This window comes from Culex pipiens, chromosome 2 (assembly GCF_016801865.2).
Source record: "Culex pipiens pallens isolate TS chromosome 2, TS_CPP_V2, whole genome shotgun sequence".
NCBI classification, from domain to species: domain Eukaryota; kingdom Metazoa; phylum Arthropoda; class Insecta; order Diptera; family Culicidae; genus Culex; species Culex pipiens.
The window spans coordinates 41,638,619-41,658,415 of NC_068938.1; the positions used below are offsets into that span (position 1 = coordinate 41,638,619).

Below are 19,797 nucleotides of genomic sequence, written 5' to 3' on the forward strand. Positions count from 1 at the left end.
TGATCAGAACAGTATAGCTCTGGTTCCTTGCGAGTGTCCTATTTTCTTACCTCCACGTTGGCTTGGTTTTCATGATGACCTAGCTGGTGGCCTGTGGAAACGGATCGTAAACCTTTGACCACCGCGGGTCAGAGTCGAGACGGCTAAAAGAAAGGGGCGCGACAATGTGGGAAAGGGACGTAATTTGTGATTGTAGACGGTATTGTTTTGATTCGCAGTATGTTGAGTCAACTGCTGTGGATGTACCTGAAACATCACACAACGGGGTTTCTCTTCTTTTCATTCTCAGCTACCACCTATATCCAATTTTTATTTTGCTCTTCTGATTCCCAATTCTTCACTGATTCTTCTATTTAATATCCAACATTTGATTTTAATTTTACTAACTTTTGATTCTCTTATCTCTCAAAGCTTTTCCACTCTTTTCTATCAATTGATACTGCTGTAACAAACTTTGTTTTGTTTTTTTTTTCCTTAAAAATATACTTTTCCTTAATGTACTAGTAACATCAAGTCTATTTATCATTCGCCTGATCTTTTTTGATTTTATTGCGAATTTATTTATTTGGTTAAAGGATTAACACAAATATTACTATTGTATTTTTGGTAAACTTTTATAACATGCTTAGGACCAAACATTGTAACAAAACACCGCGACAAAAGAAATAGCAACAGATAAACAGACTCAACAATAGGGGAGATTTCAGGAGAAAACAATACACAGTAAATAACAATAAGTTTTTGAATTCAAACTAAAAATAAAACAGTTTTTGCTTTAATGAAAGTTGATAGGCACACTATAAATGGTTAGGCGCTTATACTTACATCAAACCCTACGTAATGTACCACCCCCGGCCGAGTTAAAATGCGTAACCGGAAAAGAAGGTGTGCATGCCTGGCACGAACACTCAAAGCGTGTTCTAGCGTGTTGCTCGTACTGACTCAGAGCAAGGGTGAGATGTAGGTGTAAGGGCAGTGCGTGTTCATCGGGAACCTGGTGCATAAGATCGGTCAAGGCCCGTTCTTACACTGAAAATTGCGAATTGCGAATACTGATTTTTTCAAAAATTCGAAATACCGGTCGCAAATTTTTTTCATAAAGTGGGCCAAACATTTAATATTACGCCCATTTGAAATGTTAGTCTTGATTTAAAAATTTTAAAAGTATTGTTTTCGAAAAGATCTAAAAATTTCACGAATGTTTCATATTTAAACATTGAAAATCTGACCGTAAGTTGCTGAGATATTGACGTTAGAAAATGGTGGGTGTTTGGGTGAGACTTAGAAAATATCAATTTTCCTGTTTTTAAATCTTTGTATGGCAATATATCAGCAACTAAGGGTCGTATCAACAAAATTCAAAATAGCAAAATATAGAGAATTTTCTCAGCTTTTCAAAAAAAAATTTTTCAAAAGTGGGCAAACATGGGCACTAATTTAAAAAAATGAATAACTGAGACTATTTTAAAAAAAAAGTTACCTAAAAATGGCTATAACTTGAAAACGGTGCACTTTATCAAAATTTCACTGAAGTACTTTTTAATTGCGAATTAGTATTTAGATTTTTTGAAAAAATAGTATTGATTCAAAAAATCATAACTCGGTCAAAGATTTTTTGCCCATTCTGAAAATTTCTGAAAAGTTGTTATTTGATATCAAGGGGGTGTGGCTGCCAATCCCCCACGTGGTCAGCATAAAGCTGTCAGACCAAAACTGTCAGACCAAAGTGGGTTTGGCTGCCAATTCCCCTGTCAGACCAAAGAGCAAAAGATAAACAAACTTAAGACACTGATATTGGTAAACACAAATTAAGCAAGACAATTTTGCAACAAAAAAATTTTTCAACAAAAAATATGTTTTGGAGCTTAGAAAAATAGTCTATCGCCTATAAAATGATTCAATTAATCGGCTTCTTATCAAAAACAGATAATATAAAAAGATTTATAGCATTTTTTGTTTATTTAAAATTTTACCCAAATTTTCGGTGTTTACCTAAAGCATCTTGCAATAAAGTATGCGGAATTGTGAATCTTCTTCTTACATCATCCACTTGTTTGATGTTCCCTAAAACATATCAGAAAATGAAAAAAAATAAAAATAGTGTTTTTTTGCAAATCAAGTTTTAGTGACAAAAAGTGAAATTAAAAATCACCAAAAAAAATTTTACCGTGTATCATTTTTTCAGTGTAGTCCATATCCATACCTACAACTTTGCCAAAGACACTAAATCGATCAAAAAAAATCCTTCAAAAGATACAGATTTTAGAATTTTCACATATCATTTTTTTGACGGCTGCCAAATTTGTATGGAAAATTATATGGACAAACTAATGATGCAAAATGGCTTCTTTGGGCATACCGAAGGCACCAAAAAAGTTTCAGCCGGATTAAAAATCACAAAAATAAAAATTAATAAAAATGTACCGGTTTCGTAGCTAACTGCTCATGCAAGTTTTTTCTTTCCCTCGTGTTTTCTAGCAAAAGCATTCACTCCTCATTAGGGCGTCCCGAAAAAAACACTCGATGTTGCGAAATTTTCGAGATGATTGTTAATGTGTGAATGAGAGAGAAAAAGAGAATGTCAGACGGGATTGTGTAGACACGAGAATCTCACGACGGGAAGATAGACAGTAATAGTTGAGCAGTTCTCTGAGATTTAAGTCATCCGTTTTTTTGCATTTTTTTTAATCTGGCTAAATTTTTTTGGGTACCTTCCGCATGCGCAAAGAAGTCAGTTTGTATCCATACAAATTTGGCAGCTGTCCGAACGAAAATGGCAAGTGAAAATTCAAAAAGCTGTATTTCGATGGAATTTATTGATCGAATTTCGTTAGGGTGGTTGCTTTCAATTTTCCCTTGAATTTTAGCCATTTTCAAATGATATCATCATATCTTCAGTTTAAAGAAAAACAACCATGAGATTTTCAGCGTTTGTAGTGCTAGATCTTCCCTTTTGAATGTAACCAGACGTTGAAAATTAGTCTTGTGCTTTTTTAGTGATATTTAACTTTTATATTTGCATCTTTTTACCTTAAAATGGCTGTAACTTAAAAATAAAATAAAATAAAAAAAATGTTTGTTTTTTTAGAGCAACAACATTAGTTTAGTTAAAAACTGCCACTGAATACGCTTTGTAAATGTCGGCCCCGATACTCTTCAAGGGTGTTCCCCTCAGGAACTGTAAAAAATTACTTTTCGACAAAATTGCTTGGTTTGGCAAGTCCAACAACTTTCTAGAAGACAAACAAATCCCCAAAAATATTCCTGAGATGCTAAATTTTCAAAAGCACCCTTATTGTGAACCACCCTATATTTGAACCAAACCAAAAGTTGCCCCTTTCTATTTGCAACAACTCTTCTGAAGACACCAAAGTTCCAAAACTGTACCATTTTTCGGAAAATCCATTTTGCGATATTGTTTTTAATATGGGATTTTCTGTAATTTTTGAAAATATTTTAACAAGTTAAAAAAAATTAAATTTCAATCACCCTGACGAAACATCCTTGTACATTCAACACTGGACCCCTATTTTGGCGCACTTTCCGCCTCGATTTGATCCGCATAATGAACACTTCAATTACGCGAGCAGACTCTAGAATTTGATGCTGGGAAAATTGGATGCACCCAAAACTTGAGGTCGGAGAGAAAACCCAACGAGGGGTGTCAATTTAAGAAAACTAGTTTCACAATGTTGCTCGCCAACTTGGGCGCTGCATAGCTGCAGGCAGCCGAGATTGTTTCAATTGAAATCGGACGAGAAATTTGCAATTTGATGAATTTTGTCCAGCTCAACGGACAGGGCTTAATTGTACTTTAACAAGAAACAAGTGCCTTAATTTATACCGTTTAAGTTATGTTTTCGCGTTTTTATTAAGTTGCTTTTGCAGTCATAGCGACGATGAGTTGAGTTGAGCGATATTGTTGTTGATCGGTTGTAAATTGCCGTGTTGCCGGTAGCAATTTCAGCAGCTAGCATTTTTTCCGAGTAGAGTTGATGTAAATAAAACACAAAAATGCCTTTTCATTAGTGCCAGTAGCAGCAGAAACCTCCACCAGCGATGATGTTGTAATTATTGGTGCTAATTTTTGCCTTTTGCCATCAAAGCGACGGTCCGTTGTCTAAGTTGTGCGCCGGTTTTATAGCTTGGCCACCACAGCAGCAGCATTGCCGGCGGCTGGAAAACAGGCAATAAACTGAACGACTTGATTGTCTCCTGGGAGGGCTCCCCAACGATATCAACCATCAGCTGTTGTGGAGTTGTGAAAAAATATGCCATTATGTTACGTTGGAAATCTTAAAAAATTTCACTGCTGTGATTCAACAGGGGGCAACGGATGGTGAAAATTTTTTTTTTTTCAAATCAAATCAAATTTTCAAATTACAAATAAGATCTGGATTTGCTATTTAAAATCCCTTTTTCTTGCGAAACTGCCGCACGAACTACGAAATGCTCCCATAACTCTAACCCGAATCGCTCTCTAAACTACCTTTTAGCACCAATTAGTCACCCATTTCACCAGATCCCGGAATCCCGTTGCGCAAATCCACGTTGACATAATGCATTTTAGCTGTTTACAAATGTTTTTCCAAACCCCTGCCATCAACCAGCGGGCCAGGTTTTAGCGCGGGCAGTTAAAGGGAGTAGAATGGTTAAGTCACCTCTAATCCCCTAGTGGCAGTCATGATTTATGCGAGCAAGTTTGAAAAAGGTAGTAAAAACGTTAAAATGCACATGCACGATGCACCCGTTTCTCACGCGGCAAATGGCAGGGCAACTTGGTGAATGATTTCCGCTGAAAATTTCCGCTGAAAAGATCGCGTATACTTTAGTGTCGTCGCGTTAACGTCAACTCTCTGGCTTAAGCGGAAACGTAAACATTGGGCAATCAAAATGAGGGTGAATGAGCGGCTTAGTGGGTGAGAGTTAAGGGATTTAGTTGCTACTTAACGCTTTTGCTAACAATTTTTTGATCAGTTCTTTTTATCTAATGTTGAGGATGGCAAAATGAGCTATTTATGTGTAATATAACTTAATTTATCATTTTTTTTGGAAAGATCCCATTTCCACCGCACACAAGGGGCAAGGAAAGGGACAAAGTTGTTAACGATAAAATTATCGAGGCTCGAATACGATAATGATTAATTAAATTTTATCATGTTAAATTTTTAATGCTTTACCAAGATTATATTTTTTTTTGAAAATTTAGTAAGTTTCAAAGAAAAATATGTAATCAAAATTGTTCACAAAATACATGTTTTTTCGAGTTTTCATGATTTGCAATATGGGTATCAAACAAAGTGATTTTTTGCATACCTTTCGCTTTATTAGAGTATTTTATTTGAAAAATACTAAAATTTTCACAAATTATCGTATTTTTTTTCGAAAAAACTCAAATTTAAAAAAAGTTAATTTGGTTTGCTGTTCACATGAATAGAGTTTTTTTTGTAAAGTATAAAAATTTTCAAAGGTGCTGTACCGCCCCCCCCCCCTCCCTTCAAAGTTGGTCCGAAAAGTCAGAGAGCAATTTTTTTTTCAAATAACTCAAAAATATCATTTCAATGAAAATAAAAGTCGAATCAGCTGAATACAATTTAAAATGCATTTTTCTGCATTGATTTGTATCATGTTTGGACTCGTTTAAAAATGTTTTGAATTTTTAAGAAATTCCCATGTACAAAACATAAAATTTTCGTCAATACTTATATATTGATTTATAATGCATTTTAAAACACGTTTTTCATTCAAATGTTGAAACCATGGATTCTAATTTCAATGTTTATACTTTTTAATTTTTTGGCCTACCCCTCGACTTTGGTCAGAGTCGAGGGACATAATCTGGCCTTTTTAGAGGTTTTTTTAAACACTGAAAATTTTCACAAATTACTGTATTTTTTTCGAAATCACTCAAATTTTCAAAATGCAATATTGGTATTAAACGAAGCGACATTTGATTTGCTTTTACACATTAATGGAGTTTTTTGAAAAATACAAAAAAAAAAAAACACAGAAAAAAAAATCAATTCTCGTAATCGTGAATTAAGTTCACGAATGTGAGAACCACGAAGGAATTTATTCATGAGTATGGTGCATTTGCACTATAAACGTGAAAATATTCCTTCGTGGTTCTCGCACTCGTGAATTTAATTCACAATTTTGAGAATTGGTTTTTTCAGTGTATTTGAAAAAATCGAACAAAGTAAAGGTTTATGCTTATTCACTTTATTCAACCTTTTTTTGTAAAATACTATAATTTTCACAAAATACCGTATTTTTCCGAAAATAATCATTTTTTTAAATGTGCAATATGGGTATCAAACGACGCAAAGTATTGTATATATGAAGCATACACAATTTGAATGTATGTATGAAGCATGCAAAATTTCACTTCGTTTGATACACATATCGCAAATTTTAAAAATTTGAGTATTTTCGAAAAAAATATGGCAATTCGTAAAACTTTTGGAATTAAAAAAAAACTCTAAAAAGTGAAAAATCATGCAAAATTTTACTTCATTCGATACCCATATTGCATATTTTGAAAATTTGAGTAATTTCGAAAAATACGGTAATTCGTGAAAAAAAAATATTTTCCAAAAAGAACTCTATTAATGTGAAAAGCAAACCAAAATTTGTTTCGTTTGATACCCATATTGCAAATTATTAAAATTTGAGTATATTCAAAAAATACGGTAATTCGTAAAAAAATATATTTTCCTAACAAACTCTAATATTGTGAAAAAGCAAAACAAATTTTGCTTCGTTTGATACCCAGCAAATATATTAAAATATAAATATATTGCAAATTATCAAAACATGAGTATTTTCGACAAAATACGATATTTTGTGAACAATTTTGAGAACATATTTATACTTTAAAACCAACAACATTTACAAAAAAAAATCTTTGTGAAAGCATTAAAAATTTAACATGATATGATTAAATAAATCGATTTTAGAAAGATTTAAAAAATGAGTTATCGTCCGATAATCTTATCACCGATAGAATTACCGAAGTAACGAAAACAAAAGATTATCGTTATCGTCCCAACGATAACGATAACCGTTATCGTTATCGTCAGACGATAATATTTTCGATCAACAACCTTGGAAAGGGATTTGGAAGACGGGAAATGTTGATGCTCCACTTTTTCAATTAAATAAGGGAAAATCTCCACAGTACCCCCATTGAACTTAAGCTGAACGGTTTTTGGGATTGGTCTAGGAAACGTTTTTTCTTAAATTAGCTGAATTTTACCCGACACCAACTCCAGTTGCTCAAGTATGAGCGACTACACCCAACCGGCGGACGCATGATTGTGATGCAAGGCGGCATAAAAGTATATCAGAATCTGCATGAAATCTGTCCTCATGCATTTTTTTGCGATATAGGGGTATGACATTTTTGCCCGTTACCGACAATTATCGACATTACCGACAGCTTTTTGGTTGTATTTCACAAAAAAAAAACCCTAAACAGAACGAGGATTGAACCACCAATTTCTTGGTTATAGATCCGACACGCTACCACCGCGCCATGGACGCTTGATGAAATGTGAGTGAAAGATCACCGACATAATCTTCTCTTTGGAGTGTTGCTCGGGGACGGGCCAGCATTATATGTGTTGGTGAGAACTGCAGATCGCTGAAATGTTTACACGCGGGCAAAAATGAGCTATGAGCTTACTGCAAAAAATGTTATAAAATGTGACATTTTCTGCAGCAAATCCACTGTTGCAGATTATGAGATATATTTTTCCTTTGGGTGTATGAATATGCTTCTCAGAGTGCACAGACTCCGACTCCCAGTCCTGATTTTCTTTTCTGTTACTGCATTTTACCCAATTTTTTGCCGTTTTTGTCAATCATTCTGTTATTATTAAAAGATTGCATACAAATTTCATTGAGGTATATCGAACTCAATGGCGCTGAAATTTTCAAAAGCTCATTCACTTTAAGATCACGTGCGACTTGCCGGCGGAATGAGTTAAACTTTCAGCAGCGACATTTGCCGACCCCTTTCGGGACGATACGTAATTCATCCCTGAAGGCGCAACCAGCTTTTCCCATTCAACGATGTCAAGATCTAAATCTAGAACACACGCGATAGGGAGGACGACGTGCAGAACTTTCCGGAGGAAAACTTTGTCCAGCCATTATAAGACTGAGCTGCACTGGATTTCAAGAGCCGGCTCAACTTGTACAAAAGTGCTTCTTGTGGGAGGTGGGTGGGCTCTGCTGCATTCAAGTTAATTGTGTGAGGTTTCCACTTGGACTATTCTAGAGAGCTTCACACCTCTTGGGCGGAACACATGCTGCTTCCTGGCACTGCAGATGTTTATAATTGAAAATGTTATGATATGCAAGATTCAGGGGATTCTTAGAAATTGTCTTTTTGATAAAATGATAAACTTTTGATTTTCAAATCTGATAATATCTCTTCGTAAAGGTGCCAACATTGAAAATTTTTGCTCATCTTATCTTGCAAAATCTCAAAACCACTAACAAAAGTTACCCAACAATCCTCAATGCAAAACTTTATACTAGCACAACAATTGCGATTATCTACGACGGAAACTAGGACTTTGCAAAAACCAACCTCTGCAATCGTCAAAGCAAATCTAATTAAGTTGGAACGTCTCGGGAAAACTTGGATCGTGCACGGACCTGGCCAAGAAGCACGAAAGGCCCCCACCACTCTCGGTGGTGCCAAAAAGCAATCGAGGAAAGTAGGATAGTGTCCCCCTCGAAACACCCCGGGTAGCGTGATTACTGCTACTTTTTAATTCTTTGCTCAGCGAAATAGTTCACTTGGCACCTCCTGAACGATTCTTCGTCCTAAATGACCACAACATTTCAAAACGGCGCTTTTTGGGCCCCCAATCCGCACTTCCCTAATTACACCGGTCGTAAAAGACCATGTTTTGCCAACATCTCTATTTTGGTTTGATGAACGGGAGATTTTACGACACGTCCCTCGTTAAGGTGTTTGATTCACCTTGGCTGAATTGCATGCTGCTAGACCGTTGGCCAAGAAGAAAGAATCGATTTCGTAGTTTTGCTTCTGCAAACACATTCTTGGAGTCACTAACCGCCCAGAAGGCATCGTTGCTTCTTTAGTTCATGGTCGGTTCGCGTGAGCCCTAGTAGCCCCAATTCGTTCGATGAAAGCTCAAAACGAAATCCAGCACGAGTCATGCATCTCATACCGTCGTCTGAACCTGTTGTGGAGGGCAAGACTTTGGCAAAACGAAAAGTATAGGTACTAGGGTGTTTCATCCAAAACCAAAAGTTCTCAGAATCGGGCAAACCGAGGTTCCCCTAGTAGAGGATACCCATAGGGACTCTCATGCCAAATATCAGCCCATTTGGTTGAGAATTGGCCTGTCCCCAGCGGTTTAAAGTTTACATGGAAATTACTATGGGATTTTTGTGCTTTTCATTCAATCGTTCCTACAGGTCTGGGGACAACATGGATTCACTCGGAATAAAGACAGGTGTGTAGGGGATGGTCCAATGAACATATTCCAGAAGGAATTAGGGTTGTCCATTTTGTCCCCAAGGTGCGCATTGGATCGACGTCCGGTGTCTCCAGAATCATCGATTCACCCTTCAAATGTACGCATTGTCCTTAGTATGCTATGACGGCTAAGAGAAAATTACGACGCCCCATGTCAGACGGTGAACACGTGGCAGAGCATCTACTCGAGTTTTGGCTCAGAAACATTCTTTAAAGTACTAAAATTATAATTATTGATGTTCCTGGAAGAATTTCAACTATTCTAAATAAAGTAAAATGATGATTTTGTGTTAATAATGCAATCGATGCCTGTCCACGTGTTCACCGTCTCATATGGGGCGTCGTGGTTTTCACAGGTTTTCACCTAGCCGTCATAGCATACTAGGAAATGCGATGCTTTTGAAGGATGAATCGTTGGTTTTGGAGACACCGGACGTCGATCCAATGCGCACCTTGGGGACAGAATGGACAACCCTAACTCCTTCTGGAATGTGTTCATTGGACCATCCCCTACACACCTGTCTTTATTCCGAGTGAATCCAGGTTGTCCCCAGACCTGTAGGAACGATTGAACGAAAAGCACAAAAATCCCATAGTAATTTCCATGTAAACTTTGAACCGCTGGGGACAGGCCAATTCTCAACCAAATGGGCTGATATTTGGCATGAGAGTCTCTATGGGTATCCTCTACTAGGGGAACCTCGGTTTGCCCGATTCTGAGAACTTTTGGTTTTGGATGAAACACCCTAAGGTACCTTGGATCGATGCGGTTTGTGGTTATGTTTGGTCAACTTAGTGAACAGAGCTAAACGGACTTGTTAAGGTTGGGAAGTTAGTTTATGGCCATGGGCAGTATTTTAATATAAATAAAAAATAGTTTTGAGTAAGTTTTAAAAGACTAAACTATTCAAAAATCTCACTCTAAACATTCAGTTGCATGGAAAAAATATTATGCAAGTTTAAGGAAAAAGTATGTTAGCTTCACGTGTACATATAAACTCAAAATAAAATTCTGAGTAAATTTGTATGGGGATGCGTGTAGAAATGAAGAACGAAACGAAGTTGACTTTATAGCTGTCGGCCACCATTGCTAGTACAACAACAAAGAATTTTAGAGCGCCCGACGCGGGATTCGAACCGGCGACCTCTGGATTGTGAGTCCAGTGCGCGGTCCGATTGATCCACACGGGCGGGACAAATGAAATGAAGAATGTCACTGTAATATCTCGGAATTGGCTGAACGGATTTATTCCGGATTTGTTCCACTCGGTCCAGTTTGGAGTCCCATAAGTATCTTTTGAAAATCATTAAGTTCTATAATGTGCTTTGTAAGTTGTGTACAAAACCGATTTTGGTAGATGTAAAAGGGTTGATTTTCCCTTAATCTCAACAGTTTTGGCTCGGCATCGTAAATAGTTTTGTTTTTTTTGTTTGCATACGTTCAGGCGCAATGAAAAAGAAACATCAAGCTTTTGCAATTGATTTTGTGAAGTAGTCATCAATCACAATCAGGTGGTTTAATAGTAGTTTATGCAACAAGTTGCAAAAAGAGGATTTTTTCAGCACGAGTCGTACATTTATCCAACGAGGTTCACCGAGTTGGATAAATACGAAGAGTGCTGAAAAAATCAAGTTTTGCAACGAGTTCCATACAACATTTTTTGCAATTCCAAAAAAACACACACTGAGTGAAATTTTATGTAAAATTTTCATGTATTTTGTCAATAAATCGTTTGAATCAAAAAAATGTTGAAAAGTGTTACTTTTCGAAACAAGTGCTGAAAACACTTTTCAGCATTTATTTTGAAAAGTGTTGCTATTCGATTCTGTTATTTTTGGTACAGAAAAGTAGGCTATTTCGTCGTTCAAGAATGACAGGAAAAGTAAGTAGTTTCACGACGGAATTGCAAAAATATATTTTTTAAATTAGGGAACGGTGACAGATTTTATATCACAAAAATGTGTAATATTACATCAGGAACAGGTGAATTTTCATCAGTTTCTGTTTGTCAGGTTCACATTTTTACATATTTTTTAAACTAAAATTACGCAACGGATAAAATTTTCAACCTTCAGATTTCAACTTTTTTTCTGTGATTTAAATTTACATTGAATTTAGGGCAACTTTTCGCCAACTCACACGAAATCGGAAAATGTTGCCCCCACCCCTCTTTGATATGCGTGAAATTTTGTCTGAAGGGGTTATTTTTGTCCCTGATCACGAATCTGAGGTTCATTTTTTGATATATGGTGACGGAGGGGTGGTACGACCCGTTTCTTTTTTAAATATTCGAAAAAATACATGTTTAAAAAAAATCTTGCCTTGAATGACTTGGAATTTGGTGTCAAAGGACTTTTTTGTAAAATTGGACGCCCGATTTGATGGCGTACTCAGAATTCGTATTCTAAGCGAAAAAAAAAATACAAAAAAGCACGTCACTTTTTGACGAGAAAATGGCAATGTAAATAATAACAAACACGTTTTGTTTGGCTGATTTTTACGGTGGTCGGGCATGTACGTGTGTCAAACGCGTTCTGACCTGAAATCCCTTTGGCCAGTTGTCGCACTCACATCAATTTTCATGGTGTGTCAAGATAGCACGACAGGATTGAAACTTCTTTCATATGTAGAGTGACAATAAGGCACGGAGTTTTATTCTATTTTATTGAATATTGCAGGATTGAATTCTTACAAGCATTGTAAGCTGCACAAAATGGCGTTCTTAACTAAATTTGGCCCAAAATGCAGGTGTGACAAGATAGGACGACAGCGACGGTATGTTTGGCACATGTCATGGGAAATTGAATGTCCTTTTAGAATCTGACCTTGAACAGCCATGGTCAACGACGACTAACTTTTTGAAACTTTTTGAGCCAACAAGATACTTTATCAAACAAATTCAAGAACATAACTCTTCCTAAACATGCACAATTTGGTTAGCCTTAGTGTGGTGACGTTGGGCGGTTTCCATTCAGCACCAGTTGACAGGTGCAAACAAGAGAAAAAATGATAAATTGCACCCAAAGTTGCACCCTTTTCATGCAACCGGACTGCTCCGGTTTGCTAAGAGTTGCCAACAACTCGTCCTACTCCAAAAAAACCGGAACTTTTTCGGAGAAGCCCAAAAGCAACTGGGCCAAAAGCTCCCCGATAATTTGAAGGGCAATTCATTTCGTCTTCGTCTTGTGCGGGGGAGGGGGATTTTCCTTCCCTGGGGGGCGCAAAGAAAACTGTGCTACTCGAGCGGGGTTTTGTGACATCAAAATTTGGATCAATGCCAGGTCGTGACGAAAAAGGGGCAACGTGACGTGTTGCTTAATTTTCTATGAGTTTTTTTTAAAGAATATTTTAAGCGGCTGAGAAATGAATTCGTTTTGTAGTATTTGTCATTTCCGAGAAGGAGGAGTTTCTCCAGAAGAAGATGTACGATGGGGTTGCAGAAGGGTTCTCGGAGAAGCCTTTGATCATGAATTTTTAACGCACCGCCAGTTACGGACTTCAAGTGGGCCACTTTTGTGGGGGTGGTCCTTTCTGCCGGTAGAAGATTGACGTTAGGTCCGCTGGTAGAATGCTCACCGGAGCTGAAGCAAGAGGGCTCTTGTCGTGATGGATGTGAGTCCTAGTTTTGTGGGCTCTCGAATAAATCCAGGTAACGGCCATAGCCCGTAATGGATCGGTTTGCGGGGATGGGAGCGATTTTTCATTCGGAAAATGTGGATTTTTCCTCGATTTTTCTTCCCGCTCGGATTAGGACGGAATGATCATACGTCAATCAAAGTGTTGGGAAGAATGGCACTGCCACAAACTTTGACATGGCTGTCCAATCGTTGGCATTTCGGGGCAAAAATTTTCATTTGTTAATAGAGTTGGCTTGTTTTCCCCCGCCCCGGGGAGGGGTGGTGACTCCCATTTATCAGCTGGCGTGACAGGTTTGGCGTTGCGTTGGGAAAATCGATATTCCAATTTTCACAGCTCACACTCTCTCTCTTCCTATTCCATGTGTGGTTTTCCGGTGAAGCTTTTTCCTTCCTTTCGTTCGATGTGGTGACTTGGCTGTCAATACGATTAAAAATTCATACGCTCCAGCGGCGTTTTTTCCCGTCGTGTTTTTGCTTCAAATATTCTCAAAGGACTATATCGAGCGCGTTGCGTGTGTGGCTTGCGTAACGAACATCAGAGGGCTTACGGGGGAGCGTTTCGAACCGACGTAATGGAGACGCAATGTACTTCAAACGGTTTTGTGATTTAAAGAAGAACTTACCCAAGTTGACCTTCTTTTTTGAATGCAAAATAACTCATCCAATAATTTCACGCAAATTTAACATAAATTCAAAAGCTGCAAACTTCCAGCGTCGTCACGCGTCTGGAACAGCCCCTAGCAATAGTTGTCCAACGTTCCGTCCCGGTTGGTGGCGTCTTAATGCGTTAATTTGTGTGTGGGTGATGACGATGACGCCTAGAATCCACCAACAATGTTGTTCCGTTGTTACGTTACTCTAGACGCACGGGGTTTCAGGGAGGCAGCCACCTGTTTAATTTCTTGCTTGTTCCACTGCTTTCAACGCCGCGGTATGCAAATTTATTCTGGATGTGCCCTTTCAGTATGGAGCTATCCCTTGGTGTGTCAACGTGAAGAGCATTTTTCTCGAAACAACGAGTTGATTTACTGTTGTAGATGGTGTCCTTCACTCTAGGGTATGACTATAGAAAATTGAAATGAAAAATGAATCACGATATGTACAATGCTTTCACAAACAACACAAAGAAAACTATTTTTTGATTGATACATTCTGAATCAAGATTTGAATGTTTTTCTATACCAAACATGGCCACCAAATGGCCGACCGGAAAATGAAACCTTTCAGAGCCTTAAGGATGCTCGATGCATAAAAACTTAATTGGCCAAATAGCCTGAATTATGAGATGGAAACTCTATAAATCTACCACGTATGGGACCATTTATAAAGCACGTGGACACTTTTTTATATGTTCTGCAGGAAACATTTTTTTTACAAAGAAATGATTTTTTGAAAAATTCATGATTTAAAAATAAATTTAAGTTTACTCTAAAATCATCTATTTTTTTATTTTGAAATTTAGACTTTAGAATTTTAGACTTTGGTCCGATTTCTCACCCTATGTGCTTTGCTGAGATTGGGAGAATAAATATTTTTTTTTTAGAGTTTTCCAATTAGTTTTCATTTTTAACTGACAACTGTTGGCCCAAATTTTGGTGAAACATATTTCGAATAAAAATATTTTCCAAATTTCAAAATCGAGCCTAACATTTTAAAAAGGTTAAAATTTGTGTATCCAAGCTGAATAAAACGGATTTAATACTTACGAAAGGTTGTGGAATCATGCTTCGATTCGTATCGAAGTGTTTAAAGCACCTCAAGAATATTGAATAGGGGAAATATGCCCATTTTAATCACTCTAAGCCGTTCGACCAATTCTCATCACTTTTGCCGTTTTCCGCAATAAAATCAACATTTTCAGATGTATCAACAATGGAGAGTTGCTTGCTCACTTTTGTTTGAGCTATTTATTGCTTTGGAACCGTCAAAAACACTTTATGAAAGCTTTAATTCATGATCAAAGTGCTGATAGGCCGATAATAGAAATAGGCTGAGAAAGGGTATAGTTCCCCTATTTGGTCCGTTTTAAACGTTAGTTTGATTCTAAACTTTACTTTTTCATTTTTTTTAATCTGACAATTTTACAATTAGTTGGTGAGCAAATATTTATAGCATTAGCAAATATTTGGGTGAGACTTTGAAAATTAAAAATTTCTAGTTTTTTTTTCTTTTGTCCGGCAAAATTTCAAGACTTCTTCTGAACTTTCATAAAAAAAATCAGAAATGGTCGGAAACTGCATTTTTTTTTATTCAAAGCTAAACTTGTTGTGGCCATACCTCGAAAATTGTGAACTTTATTAAAATTTCTTTAAAGTACTTTTCGATTGCACATTTGATTTTTCAATAAAAACTCCATTATTTTTTTTGTGGTTCCATTTTACCAAAAAATCTTAGCTTGGCGAAAAATTGTCACCTGAAATATATTATAAATTAGATTATATGGATTTGGGGCTTTGATTTTTTTAACTTAACTTTTGCAGAAAAAAAAACTTTTTTTTAATCAGGAAATCAGATTTTTTTTCCGTGTACAATGTACAATGTTTTTCTAGAAAGTCTTCATCAATACCTATAACTTTGCCCAGAACACCAAATCTTTCAGAAAATTTCTTCAAATGATACAGACTTTCGAAAATTCAACTAAAAAATTGTATGGAAATTTGGACACATGTAATTTTTTAATTTAACAGTTGAATAATTTTTGTTGGAAAAAATGTCATGGCCATTGCCTATCCCAATAAATAGGGGAGAGTGGGGAGACTTGATCCCCGGGGAGACTTGATCCCAAGCCTGTATCTCGTCAGCATGTGGGTAAAACAATTAGCTTTGTTCTAGAAAGTTGTGCGAAATTGACTAAAACTCATTGTAGAAAACAAAGAAAAAAAAATAAAAAATGTTTAGATTGAGTTACACACATTTTTCTAAAACGAGCTGCAAAAAACTTCCAAAAGATCTTTTTTTCTTTGTTTTTATATGTATAGAAAACACTCAAAAATTATTCAAAAAAATAATTTTTATACATGAATTGTTTGATAAACATATCAACTCCAAAACCCTTACGCATTTGACGTTAAATTTATCGTCATACTATTTTTACAATCAATTGTTTAAAAAGGTGCGTTTAGGGAGACTTGATCCCTGCATTTTTACAGTCACTGGATTCAGCCTCAAGATTAAATAATTTGGCTGGGGTTTCGTACATAGTTTCCTTCAGTATAGTTGTACATAACTAACTGCAGTTTGAACTATTTTTCAAAAGTTTTGTAAACACAAATTACCAGCTTTTGTAAACATGCTCAATTTTGGTCTAAAAAAGAAAATTTTAAGTTTTTAAATATTTTACATGCTAAACTTGTTATTTTTTGAACACAAACGTACAGGTTTAATGTGAAATTGCTGTATCTTATAGAAAATTAAAAGTTTGGATTAATAAGAAACATTTTTCTTAAGATTTCTTCAAAATGTGGAAAGGGGGATCAAATTACCCCCAACATTTTGAAAATGCCGGTTCAAAATATTTTTTTAAAACGCTTGGCATGATTCGAAGAGTTCATCTGATGAAATACCCTTATCAGCCAAACATAGTTGAATGTTTAAGCTTTCAATTCATGCAAAAAGATCATAGTTTTGTGAGAAATTGACAGAGTTATGTGCGATACGAAAAAAGGGGATCAAGTCTCCCCACTCTCCCCTATTTAAAAAAATATTCAAATCAAAATCAAATTATTCGCTTTACAGCATTGCCTTGGCGTTCTCGCTTGCGAGATTCCTACTCGAAACAAAGTGTCCGAAGGCTTGATTGTTGAGGCAATTGCAAACCTTTTTTTACACCTTAGCTTCCATCCACCCCGGGATTCGAACTGACGACCTTTGGATTGTGAGTCCAACTGCCTACCAGCGACTCCACCGAGGCAGAACCCAGGAAGACGATTCCTACTCCTGGACTGAGCTATCGACCTAACCCTTTAGGTCAGACCGGGGCCAACATTTACTTCCCCATCCGACGAAAGGCGTGGTCAGACAAATCTCGTCTCGAAAAATGCCACCGGGACCGTCTGGGATCGAACCCAGGTCGACTGGGTGAGAGGCAACCACGCTTACCTCTACACCACGGTCCCGGATAAAAAAATATTATAATTAGAAATCTATGCCGGTTGAATGGCATAACTCCACATTTATCGACACAAAAATAATGTTCAAAAAATCAATTTTTTTTAAAACTTAATTAAGAAAAAGAAGAAGTAGAAACGGGGAAAACGGTGTTGAAAATACTTAGAAATTGTTTTTTTATATTATTCCTCCAAATTTAAGGACAGTTTAACATTAAAACTTATGGAAATTAACTGGACGTGTTCTCTGAAATATTTCTGAATTTCTGAAAATATTTAATGTTTTATGATGCCAAGGGATTCCAAAACAGCAAATTTCTTCCCACCTGAAGCGACCTCAAAATTCCCTGTTCCATCCAGACGACAAATCCCGCCCTGTTGATGTTGCTGCTGCTGTTGTCGTCAATTCTGGCAATTAATGCTAATGCTAATTTTTCAACGAAGGTGTCGTCCCCATTTCCGTGCACACAGTGTTGCCTGATTTCTAGGCCACTGCCTCTTCCAAGAAACAAAAAAAAATGTTGCCATATAAAAATAATGTGCTATAGTGAGCATTTTCCACGTCGCAAAAAAAAAGCCGAGAAAATTCCAGCAACGCACGAGACGGCGAAAGATGCTGACGAGGAAAATTACTTGCAGGTGGTTGTTTTTCCCGCCACTGACTGACTCTGCCAGGAGGCACTTCACAGTCCGGGGGAAACTTTTGTTGCTAAATTTAAAACATCTCTCTCTCCGGCAAAAGGTAGGCGTCGTTTGATGATGTGGCCACGTGGTTCTGTGGGTGTGGTGCTGTGTGACATTGAAGTGGGGGAGAGAGAGAGAGAGAGGGGGAAAACAATTTGTTTAATGTGCAATATGTAGTAAAAGGTATAACTTTAAACATGCGCTTTTGCGCGCTTCCAGAAGAAGTGCCTAATGGTTGTGTGTAGCACATTAGCAAGGTTGAAACTAGATTATGTGTAGCTAGAAAGCATTACAAACTGGTTGGAAGTTCAGGTTTGGAGGGTGAGACTTTTCTCACTTTTTTGCAAACTGGAAATGAGTTCAAGCGTTAGCTTGACGAAGGCATTTTGGTTCAACTTTTGACGGCAAAGGTAAAGGTTGAGAATTGATTCAAAAAACTTCAGTAAAGATCCCAACTAGAGCACAATATAAAACATGTATTGGCACCATGTGCAATGACCATAAACCAATCACTGAGTGCAGTACTCACAACATTCGCGCCCAAAGTTCCTTCTTTCGAGGCGACTTTATTACGTTAAATAACAAACTGCACCGGCCACAATGCAACGCAACTCGCGGGACACATTACGGCCGGGCAGAAAATAACTTTCATTTCGCCGAATACATCGCTGCGACGCGACGGGGTCGCTGCTCCAAATATATATACGAAAAATTACCACGCCGAGATTGCTTCTAGAGGCTTGGCCGCTTCACACGACGACCAACATATGAGTAAGCGAGTAACTCTGAGTTTAAGTATGTATGTAATAGCAGCAGCAGTAGCAGCCGAAAAGACGAAAGTATAGACGGACGAATTTTGAAGAAAATTGCAACTTGCCAAGTTGTTGTTACTCATCGCGCCAACATCGCGGGCCAAAAAACCAACCGGCACACAGGCCGGCTTCTCTCAATATTAATGTCATCAACTATCTGTACGTAGCTATAGCTGGCCACCTAGTAGATGAGGAGCTGTGAAGATGATTGTGGCGTGGTGGCCGGGGTGTGTTATGGGGTTAGTCGAGCGTTCCACTTTGTTGCGTAACGCTAAGATTGGGGATGAACCACTAAGTGTACGTAGTTGCAGCTGTAGATTTTCGCGTTATTTGCTGAGGTGCATCTGAAGTTCAGCGAAACTAGTTGAAGACAAAATTAGATCAATGTCTTTGTAGAGATCCGAACATAGAAAAACCACATAATAAACTTCAGTTGATAGAATAATCTGATACCGCACAAACAAACTGTTTACACTGTGTGTACCCTTATGCATCAGGGAAGGTACTTCCCACGACCTTGGAGTGACGCAGATCCTCATTAGATATTCCAGCCACGACAACGAGTCCGTCTGCGCAGTATTTACAACCTGAGAAGTGCTGTTGAAGGTACTTGGCAAAGTAATGCTCGCTGCATGCAGTCAGCCGGTTCCTTGTCGTGGCAGCAGTGTTGTTGTGACACGTGGTTAAGTTGTTTGTTATTCTTGAACTTGTCACGGCAAAAAGCGGAAGCTGGGAATGGTCTCACACGATTTTGTTGGTTTTTAAGAATTATTATTTGAAATAATATGTAACATCTTAGTATTAAATGAATAAGGCCCCCATAACAACAAAATCCTTAATTTGAAGTTTTGTTACATGTTTACAGACAACCCACAACTTTTAGGCTTTAGAAAAGGAAGGACAAAAAATTTTCCGCCAAATTATAATTTAATAAAAAAATTCTAGTCTCATCGATCTAACGCACTTCTGAAACTTGAATTTCACTAAAATATTGTTTAGTTTTGGCTGCCGATGCGGAAAACCAAACGCTCATTCC

At 37.3% G+C, this 19,797-nt stretch overlaps 1 protein-coding gene across 1 annotated transcript in view; it reads left to right on the top strand.

The window, feature by feature from the left end:
* LOC120420085 (serine-rich adhesin for platelets) overlaps positions 1-19,797 on the top strand; it is a 228,836-nt gene that overhangs the window by 10,527 nt on the left and 198,512 nt on the right. The gene's annotated exons all lie outside the window — the stretch shown is intronic.